The 11,317-nt window shown below is 40.3% G+C and overlaps 1 long non-coding RNA gene across 1 annotated transcript; it reads left to right on the plus strand.

The window, feature by feature from the left end:
- The first annotated feature begins 784 nt into the window (after positions 1–784).
- Positions 785–10,441, plus strand: LOC118018118. The gene is made up of 2 exons (XR_004681396.1): positions 785–2,227; positions 2,448–10,441. It is a non-coding gene; the product is annotated as an uncharacterized LOC118018118 (long non-coding RNA).
- Positions 10,442–11,317: the final 876 nt, after the last annotated feature.

Genomic DNA, 11,317 nt, shown 5'->3' on the forward strand with positions numbered 1-11,317 from the left:
AAATAAATAAATAAATAAATAAATAAATAAATAAATAAATAAATAAAATCTTTAAAAAAAGAAAAACACTAATTTAAAAAGATATATGCACCCCTATGTTTGTTGCAACATTATTTACAGTAGCCAAATTATGGAGCAAGCCCAAGTGTCCACATATATATATATATATATATATATATATATGTGTGTGTATATATATATATATATATATATAAGTGTCCATATATATATATGTATATATATATACATACACACACACAATGGAATATTATTCAGCAATAAAAAAGATGAAATCTTGCCATTTGCAACAACACGGATGGATTTAGAGGATATAATGCTAAGTGAAATAAGTCAGAGAAAGACAAATACCATATGATTTCACTTATATGTGGAATTTAAGAAACAAAACAAATAAAAAAGAGATAAACCAAAAGACAGACTCTTAGCTATAGAAAACGAACTGATAGTTATCAGAAGGAAGGTGGGTGGGGGGATGGGGATTAAGAGTACACTTATGATGAGCACTGAGTAATGTATAGAATTATCGAATCACTCTATTGTACACCTGAAACTAATAATAACACTTAATTATACTGGAATTGAAATAAAATAAATATAAAAAAATTAAAAGAAAGAAATTGAATTAAGAAAATAGTCTGCATGGCTCATTCAGTTAAGCATCTGCCTTCGGCTCAGGTCGTGATCTCAGGGTCCTGGGATCAAGCCCCACATCGGGCTCCCTGCTCATAGGGGAGTCTGCTTCTCCCCCTCCCCCCCACCCCCCTCTCTGCTCATGCTCTCTCTCTCTCTCACTTCTCTCTCAAATAAATAAAATCTTCAAAAAAATTTTTTTTAAATAGTCTTGTCTTTGCAACATGCTTAAAAATATTGGTATTATGGGCATAGGATTACCTTATACTATCTCTTCTATTTGATATTTAGGGTGAAAAGTTAAGTGTTCAATGAAATAGATGAAATAGATGAAATAGATGAAATAGATGAAAACAAACCCTATCACTGTTATTCTATTTAGAGCTCATTCATCAAATTAAAATAAGTAGCAATGGTATTTTAGAAGAAATTAAGCTTTAGCTATTACTGTAAATGTAACTATTACATGACTAAGGAAAGCTCCCTTTATCTTTCTAAGAAAACTTTTCTCTCCTTGGCTTTACTACAAGTGGAAGATAGAATCAGAACACTACATCTTTCTCAATTAATTCCTGAAGATTAGTAACTCACAATCCTGGTTACATACAAGAATCACTCAAAAAATTTTTCAAAATACAGGTTTTCTGGATCTGATGAATCAGAACCTCTGGGGGTTACAGAGGGAGTGCCTGAAAACTCCCCCAAGTGAGACTGATGCATATCAGTATTGATAAGCAGATACTAGATTCTAGAAGGAGAGTTTTCCTGGTCTCTAAATCTCTAACCTCTCTGAAGGGAGAGGCAGAGAAATGGGACATAATCTGGGAATTGGGGAAGGTGCAGAGATAAGTTTGCCTACATTTTTACATTAAATAAATGTTGACAGATGCTTGATGGGAGGCCAGAAAGTGTTGCCCCATGAGCCTCCATGGTTCTAATACAATCAAACATGTCCAGACTAGCACTTGTCCCTTTAAAAGTGGTGAGAAGGGGCATCTGGGTGGCTAGTCGGTTAAGCTTCTGACTCTTGATCTCGGCTCAGGTCGTGATCTTGGTTCAGGTCATGATCTCAGGGCTGTGAGATCGAGCCCCAGGTCAGGCTCCACTCTCAGCACTGTTTGTGCTTGTCCCTCTCCCTTCTGCTACCCCCCACCCAAATAAATAAATAAAATCTTAAAAAAAATAAAAGTGGTGAAAAGTCTGAAGGCCACTATCTACATGTCACTTCTGTGCTAGTTTGGTTTTAAGATGAGAGGCCTCAGTAAAGTCTAAAAGGTCTACCAGGACTTGTGCTCTTGCCTCTACCTACTTTTTCAGGCATATTTCATGCTCCTGTACCTTCTGCCTGTATCTCCAAACTAGCAAACTCTTCCATGTCTCTGAAACGTCACATATTCGCATTCTGTCCCTTCAGCTGAAAAATGTATCTTCCCTTCCAATACACTTCTCTTCTTGTCCCTTCCCTCTGCCTTCCTCTTTTCTCTCCTCTCTCTAATCAATCCCTAATTATTCTTTAAAGCTCATTTTAAAGGAGCTCTTCAAAGGAGACTTCTTCACAACTGAAATCAGGTGTCAGGTCCCTCTTTTTTTTTTTTTTTTTTTAAGATTTTATTTATTTATTTGACAGAGAGAGACACAGCGAGAGAGGGAGAGCACAAGCAGGGGGAGTGGGAGAGGGAGAAGCAGGCTTCCCGCCTAGCAGGGAGCCCGATGCGGGGCTCGATCCCAGGACCCTGGGATTATGACCTGAGCCGAAGGCAGCCGCTTAACCGACTGAGCCACCCAGGCGCCCTCAGGTCCCTCTTTTAATTTCTCATCTCACTCTTTAATTTTTCTCTGCAGTACTTTCCAGAGTCTGGTGTTACACAGTTATTGATGACACTCTTTGTTTAATTTCTGCCCCCCCCCACCCCCCATTTAAATCCTGGTTTTGTGAGAGTTGGGCCTGGCTCTCTGTTGCCCAGACCTAGCAAGTGTCTTTCTCCTAGTACAGGTTCAAACACTATCTGTTGAATGAATGAAGTAAATGAGAGAGAGACTAGTTTAGGTCATGCCTTTTCCCCATCCATCCATGCCAGAAAACTCTTTCATTCACCCATTCAAGAGAATTTTTGAAATCCTCCAATGTGCCAATGTTTGTGAGAATTAAAATGATAAATCAGACATAGACTCTTTCCTTGAGGCCCATAGAGTCGAGTGGGGAATAAAAGAGAGGGATTCACATACCTGTTAGAGGTGCCTATAAGGGAAACCATGAACTTTGTTAGTAGGATCAAATTTCAGTCCTCCACTGTTGTCAAAGGAAAGACACTGTCCGTGTGAGAAGAGTGGGGGCCCTCACAGGAAGCTGAGTGACCTCCTGAGTCAGCTGGATTTGAATCCTTCATGTTATGTCGCAGCTGCTTGAATTGAAAGCGTCTAACCTGTCCGTGAAGCACCTCCTCACCTGTAAAATGGTCAGTTTTCTAGTGGACAGGGAACACCGTCTCCACGGAAAATGTTTTTAACAGACTACTGTAGGTTCCGTCACACTGAAGAAGATGTCCACACGGCAAATAGATGTTTAGCATCACTAACCATTGGGGAAATGCGCGTTAAATCCACAGTGAGATATCATGACACAGCTATCAGAACAGCTAAAATAAAAAATGACAACACTAGTTGCCAGTGTGGATGCTAGTGTGGATGTGGGGAAACTGAATCACTCCCACAGTACTGGTGAGAATGTGAAATGGCAGAGCCATTCTGGAAAACAGTTAGACAGTGTCTTAAAAAACAAAACAGAGCAGCTACCCTAGGACCTGGCAATTGGACTCCTGGGCATTTAGCCCAGAGGAGAGAAGACCGACGCTGACACAAAAACCTGTACACAGATGTTTACAGCAGCTTTATTAGTGAACGCCCAAGCCTGCAGACAATCCAGAATTCCTTCAGCAGGTGGTGAAGCAAACTGTGATACAGCCATATCCTGGCATACTACTAAGAGACACAGAGAAATGAACTGTGAGCACCTGTGGCAATCCGGATGACTCTCCCGTTATGCTGATTGAGTGGAAAAAAGCAAATCACAAAAATGTTACATACTATATGATCCCCTCTGTATACCATTCTTGAAATGTCAAAATTATACACATGGAGAACAGATTCATGATTGCCAGGGATTAAAGAGGTGGGGGAGGTGGAAGGAAGTTTGTGTGGTTGTAAAAGGGTAATAGGAAGGATCCTTGTGGTGATGGAAGTGTCTGGAAGTCTCTATCTGTAGAAAATTGATGTAATCTCTCTGTATTATTTCTTACAGATACATATGAATCTATAGTTATCTCAAAATAAAAAAGATTACTTTTAAAAAATCAAAACGTGCAGGCCAAATCAGGGAAACAAGTATGTCAGTTTGGCAGTTACGACATGAGCCTTAGATCCGTGACATCATAATGGTAGTGCTCTCAGGTTACTGTGGAATCCTCAGGCTTCAAGCATTTTACAGTACTCTGCCGAGTGCTGTAGACTCACTTGATTTTCAGTCCTGAGAACTGAAGACAAAAGGATGTTCACATCATTCAGAAAGTATGCAGAACTTATAGGTGGTCATTCAAGGCTTCACTGCAGAAGGTAGTCTTTTGATATACTATTTTTGAGCCTCAAAACAGACTGACAATAACAGGAAGTGTTGTTCTCTTTTGTTTCTTCTAATACGTGTACACTAATGAGTAACCTCAGCACCAGCTTCGTGAAAGGCTACTCAGGTTCGTAAGATTCAGTGCTGCTGAGCTGAAGAGAGCAGGGTTTACATTCTCGGAGGAGACACTTTCTTGGCTCCACGAGAGAGAATTTTCCCAGGTCTATGAAAATATCTGTCCTATTTATGAAAGAACTTTTGCATTCTGTTCAATTTAGCTGTTTTACCTATGATGACCAGAAAGTCCTATCAGAGCTCAGTCAGAGCTCAGCCAAGTAATAGCTAAACTCTTGTGTTTAGAAACTTTTTGACGTTTCCAGTATTTTTGCCGATCTTTGAGAATTTTTCCCCCAAGTTTGAATATTGATTTAGATAAGATTTAGATAGATTTAGATAAGTAAATTTCCAGAATCTTCAGTTGTCTTCATTTTTATCTTAAGATGAAAGCAAATTGTAATTAATTCTTCACACACACACCATATCATTTTGTTTTATATTAGGCCGCCAATTGTCCTGTTTGTTGTTGTTGTTTGTTTGCCTTCTTGTAATACACTCTACCTCTTGATCCTCCCCTTCCTAAAAGCTCATGATTAGCTTTGCTGCTTTCTCCACCCCACGTCTAAGTGTTGGCATGCCCAAGGGCTTTGTCCTTGAAACTGTTCTCCATCTGCATCAATTCACCAAGTGACCTCATCTCTCTCTCCTTTTTTAAAATATTTTGTTTATTTATTTGAGAAAGAGAGCATGTGTGAGAGAGAGAGAGAGAGAGCTCAAACAGGGTGGAGGGGTAGAGGCAGAGGGAGAAGCAGGCTCCCCGCTGAGCAGGGAGCCCGACGTGGGACTCGATCCCAGGACCCTGGGATCATGACCTGAGCTGAAGGCAGACGCTTAACCGACTGAGCCACCCAGACGTCTGACCTCATCTCTTTCAATAGCTTTCTATAACTCAGCGATCCCTGAATGTGAGCTCTGGAGCTCTGCTTTCGGGGTTGAGACTAAATTTTAGTGTTGTGCGAACCTTGACATTTAGCATAAAACTCTATTGTATATTTGACTAGTAACTAGCTGCTCCGTGGTGTTTGGTGGGTTGCAGGAAGAGCTCTTCTGTTGAGGTGGATGCCTGCAGCAAAAGCACTACATCATCTGAGGGTGCCGCCCATACCCTGCTTATCCACGGCCCCGTCGAGCTCAAGAGCGGCTGGAGGAGGCAGAAGCGGCACCTCTTCTTATTCAGCGATTTCTTGCTGGTGTCCAATACCAAGTATGTATACTAAGCAACGTGCCCTTGTGATGATCACGAGGTTACATTTCCATTAACCCTTACCATAAGAAGACATGACATTTTTTTTCTTTTGTTTTTGCCCATGTTTGGATCCTTCATTCATTCAACAAGTACTTATGGAGGTCTTGTTTTGTGCCATACCCCCCTCCCCCCCCGCCTGCAGAGAATACAGTAGAGAATGTGACAAGCAGTGTGTCTCTTGCCTGGAACTTACAAATGACAAAAATAAGAGGGGTAATTATGGATTGTGATTAGTGCTTCTGATAGAAAGTAGACAGGGGGCCGTGTGGAGATGATGGGAACGTATGCGAGAGGGGTAGTCCAGGAGGGCCTCTCCTAGGTGGCAGCACTGAAACTCGATCTATGGGATGAGAAGCAGCCACAGTCCTAGACAAGGTGCCTGAACCTTCTAGGCTGAGGGACCGGCAGGCTCCGTGGGTGCAACCTGACCCCTGGGGGGAGGGGCTCAGGAAGGCTGATTTGATGGGAGCCGAAAGCATGGGGCATGCGATCAGATGTGAAACTGCGCTCAGGGTCCAGGCACACACGGTCTTCACAGGCCATGGTGAAAAGTGGAACTATTTTGCCAAAGCCTTCTTAACTAGGACTGACCGACTCTGATTTATAGCTCTCGCAAATTTTTCTGACTGTTGGCAGGTAATGGGTGGATGGTTAAGCGAGAGTGGGGGCAGGGAGACTGGTTAGGGGAGGCAGTAGTCCTGATGGCTGCTCCCAAGGGCTCCAGGATAGGAGTGCAGTGAAAAGGAAGGAGGCAGCAGACAGCCTGGGAATGTATGCTGGAGACAGAACTAACTGCGTGCACTTTCCTCTCAACCCTGAACACAAAGGTAACTGATAGCCAGCCTGGAACCTGATGATTGCTCAATAATGTCCAAAAGCAGGTGGATGGGAGGTCAGCTGTTTACTTGCTCTGTCTCTGTTTTCATTATTCACAAAACATCATGAAAGACAAAGACTATTCCAACAAACCAAAGATCAAGAAGCTTTTAATCACCAGAAAAAGAACTACGCCCCCTTTATTTTGCTGCCCTCACCAGCTCCCAGTTATGCCATGCCATTAGTAAGACATGCAAGTACTAACTTGGCAAAATGCTGTACTCAATCTGAGTGACATTAATGATAATTTATCAGGGGCTTACTACATGACAGATGTTATGCTAAGAACTTCATGTATGTAATCTTCTCCAACCTCACAACTACCCTGTGAGATGGGATTATTTTCATTTTAGAGAAGACCTCTGAAAATCAGAGGTCTGAAGGTTTTGCCCAGGTCACCATATTAGTGATGAGTAGAGTCTACGTTTGAAATTAGGTCCGTTTCTTTCAAAGTACAGGCTTTTATTCTACGTGTGGTGCTGCTGTTTCTATTATTTCTATTTTTCTGAATTTCATGCAACATTCCATGAACACCTAGATTCTCTCTCATTATTGAAATCAACCTTTCCTTTATGTTGAGTAAACAACTCCAATCTGCTTGGTATCTGGTAAGAAATAGGTCAGAATGCTTAGTGAACTGAGAAATGAAGGTAGTGTAGCTGTCCAAAAAAAAAAAAAAAAAAAAATCAGAGGCAAAGACAGAAATAGTAAAATATATTTGAGATGAGTGATATTGCCTACAGATGTAGCCTTGGAGGTGGTGATGTCATGAGGAGGACAGAGAGAAAAAGACTGTCCAGGTCCTGGCATGAGGTCCATATGACGCACTCTGCTCCTCCTGATAGAGGGCCACATCATTATTTTTAAAAAAGCAGACTAGTTACCATTCTCTTTATTTAACCAAGGTGAGTACAGGAGACTAAAATGTGTGGGATGCATGCTGGGGACCACACAAGGAGCATTACAGATTCCTCATGTAATTTCCCCACAGCCCTCCAAGGCCAGTATTGTTACCATCCACCGACTGCAGAAATGAAAGTGGGGATGGAGGAAGTCTCAGGAATGCACCTGTCATCCACAGGGAAATGATGGGAGAGACTCCAAGCCAGGCCTGCCTTCATTCCAAGGCCACACTCTTCCTGCCACACCATGCCACACCTACTCTTGCATGCTCAGCCCGAGACACGCTAACAAACAGCAAACTCCTTTCCTGCTCCTTGGGACCTTGCAGAGCACTCACATTCGATTTATAAGGGGAACAGGTTGTCCTTCACTTTGTTTTCATCTTTGTAATTATTATAGCACTTAGGGAGAGGAGAAGACCTTTCTTTTCTTACTAGAGCCATTTATTGTCCTGGATACTGCTTACCTCTCAGCGGGTTTTACGGAACCTACGGTGTTCTGCTGAAAAGATTTTATATAAAGGCAGTGTTCTTTCCCCATGAGAGAACTGCATCCTTTTAAGAGCTGAATTTTTTATTTTGATTGGTTCACTATTACAAAAGAAGTGCAACATTTTTCCTCTTCACATATTGCTTTTGAGATAGGTCTTTGTGTCTACGCAAGGGTTTTTATGATGTGAGAAAATCTACATCAACGTATTTAATAATGTTCTCTTTAAGAGACTCAGCTCCGGAAAGATTATCTTATATACTTTTTTACATCCATTTGGAATATTAGAAAATGTAAGTGATCTCAGGCACTTGAATTTGGTTTCTAAAACCAAGGCCCTTGACAGAGAGAGAACACAGATTTTTGGAAGTCCAAGTTCGGGACACCATCAGGGTCAGGTTCCCGCGAGAGCGGTCTTTCCCGCGAGAGCTGTCTTTCTGCTTGCAGATGGCTGCCCTCTCGCCTATGCCCTGTGGGGTTTCCTCAGCGCCTGCACGTACACACACACACACACAGAGCTCTCTCTCCCTCTTCTTACACGGGCACCAATCCTACTGGATTAAGCCCTTACCCTGATGGCCCCATTTACACTTAGTTACCGCTTAAAAGCTCTCTCTTCAAACATGGTCATATTGGCAGAGAGGGCTTCACGGTAAGACTGTGGGGAGCAGTGGGGGAGGGGACACAATTCTGTCCCTAGCAGTCACGAGCAGCACTTCATGCTGTGGCCGCGTACAAGTTTTTGCCACAGTTTTTAGAAAACGACCATGAGGACATTCCCATAGTAAATATTTGGGTATATTTATGATCACTGTTAATATTGGAAAAGTTTACATTTTTTTTCTCTAGAAGGAAACAACTAAAAAGAAATAGCTCCTGCATTAACAACCTTGTTTCATCCCTGTCATCCTTGTTCTTGGAGGATTGTGTTATGCCCTGAATCAATCTGTTCAAATTAATAATCTGAATTTAGGGCCTACGTTTTCCAATTAGCCATAAGAAGGGGTTGGGGTGACCCAGGTTCCATTTTACCTCAGCTCACCTACAGGCTTCAGCTGGAAACTCTCATCTTTAGGTTGACGCTATAGAAATTATCACAAATTGGGTAAGTAGTTGACTAATTGCTACCTATTTATTCTGTCAAAATTAGTGAATTTTAGTTTGTGTGTAATAATAAAAGGAATTTAAATGTTTGTTTCTTCACAAAGAAATTATATTTCTCTAGTCGTACAAGATGTTAATAATAGTGAAAATTGTTTGGGGATTCTTTTCATACACCTTCAGAAATTTCTCAAGAATTGAGGTCAGATGGAACCTTCCTTATTACTTTTGATATTCATTAGAATACTAAATAAGTTATTTTTCAAAGAAAATTATTACTTTATTTTTAAGAACAGTATCTGCTTGATAAATATTAAGATATTAATACTAGTAGAGGCCCATGAAGAATTTACAAAAAGGAAGGGACTGAACTTAGTTCTTTAGACATCACATTCCTCATATGTAGTTATTAAAGAATATAAAATGAAACAAAAAATGAATTTAAATTAGGTCAAAAGATGAAGATGACTATTAACTCATTATCCGTGAAATTACAAAGAATTACTTACAGAATATAACAGGACCCCCACTCCCAACATCTGTAAAAGGATACCCCTATCTTAGAACAGGGGAAATCCCCCTAGAATCCTGTAAATTTCCACAGTGCACTGGGGCTTCCCTTCTGGTATAAAGGTTGAGGTAGCAGAAAGCAAGAGTGATATCCATCATGTTAATACAAATATAATAAAGGACTATTTTTAGAAATAAAAACCACAGTTCTTTCTCCTCCTCTTTCTTCTCCTCAAGTCAGTTTACATCAGATTAATACTTTCTAATTTCTACTGAGATAATCCAGTTGGGTCAGTGATTGAGAGTGAAGAAATGCAGTAAGACCCTAGAAGAATCCACTGAAGTATGAAGCTTTGTTGTAATAAACTTTAAATATTTCCAAGCTAGTAACTAGCTTTGTTAATATAATGTCTTGAGATTTATCCTCTCACTCCCCAGATAATCCAATGAGAAAGCCTGATGGCTCTGGGGACCGAAGTGAGGCTGAGTGAGGGTAGGAAACATGAGAAGGGTAGTTCATGGAACGATAGGTCAGCACCCACAGAGGCCAAGTGGTTACAAACATGGGCTCAAGAGTTAGGCTGTCTGGGTTCAAACTCTCTTGCCTTTGGCAATTTAGTTGACCTTTCTGTGAGTTTCCTTATTTGTAAAATAGAGCTAATAAAGACCACCTAGTGTAGTTGTTTGAGGATTACATTTTTTATATTTGTATTTATAAAATATTTAGAACAGTGCTTGGCATATGATAAGTGCTCCAAATGTGATAGGACAGTCGAAACCATGCTCTGGGCTTTGGGATAACTCCTTGGTTTGGCGTAGATAATCTTGGTGCTTTCTTGAACTAAGGAGAGAATTACTGAAATGCCTTTTTCCAGGTCAATGTATTTGGAAGTTCCCACACAGTACCTTGGGTGTCTGTATACACACAGATACCTACATTAGAAAAAAAAAAAATCTTAAAAACCAACAGATATATGTCTATCTTTCCCATTAGCCATATATTTTTACCTTGACAATGCCTTTGGAGTTACTATCTAGAAAAATGATTTTATCTGATATCTGATAATGATTTTATCCGATGACTTTATTCATTGTGTCATAAACTTTGAATCTAGATTATCCTTCAAGTGTGCTTCCAGCAAAATTATTTTTATTTCATAAAACCCATTGGAGAGTCTTAGCTTTAATTGTTCCATGAATCACTGGAGTCATAGGGATTTTTGCACATGAGGTGTCTTTGATCTCATTTTAGTTTAGTGTTTCCACATGTGTTTCTGAATAGTAAGGAGTTCCAGAGTGGTGTGTCCAAGTTCCCTAAGCATCCCTCAGAGGGCTTATAACTATTTAAATCCCAAGCCCACCTGAGAGTTAAAGTTGTGAATTAACCAAATTAGTCAATATGGTGGTTTTCATGTTAGAGATCAAAGAAGATTAGGCAGAAATTGTCAAAAAGCAATTTCACCACTGACAAAGTTGATCACCTTCTGACTCCTCAGAGAAATGGGAAGTATCCATCACTCACATATAAGACCTCCTGACCACTGATCTGGGATTGATTGATGATGGATGGATTGATGATTTTTAAATTGGGCTCAATCTGTAGGCTAACAGTTTTTCAGTTTTAGCCAGAATCTAAGGGAAAATGATATGGATAAAATTTTAAGAAGGGAAATTGAAAATAACCTATGCTTTAAAGGCTAGAAAGTATTTTTTTAAAATTAAGGGTTGAAAATAACTTTTAAATCTTTCTGATCCCCCCCAAAAAAAAAAAAAAAATCTTTCTGATCCAAGTTTATTTTTTGTTCTTG

This window comes from Mirounga leonina, unplaced genomic scaffold, assembly GCF_011800145.1.
Source record: "Mirounga leonina isolate KUSES-001 unplaced genomic scaffold, KU_Mleo_1.0 Mir_100573, whole genome shotgun sequence".
Lineage (NCBI taxonomy): Eukaryota > Metazoa > Chordata > Mammalia > Carnivora > Phocidae > Mirounga > Mirounga leonina.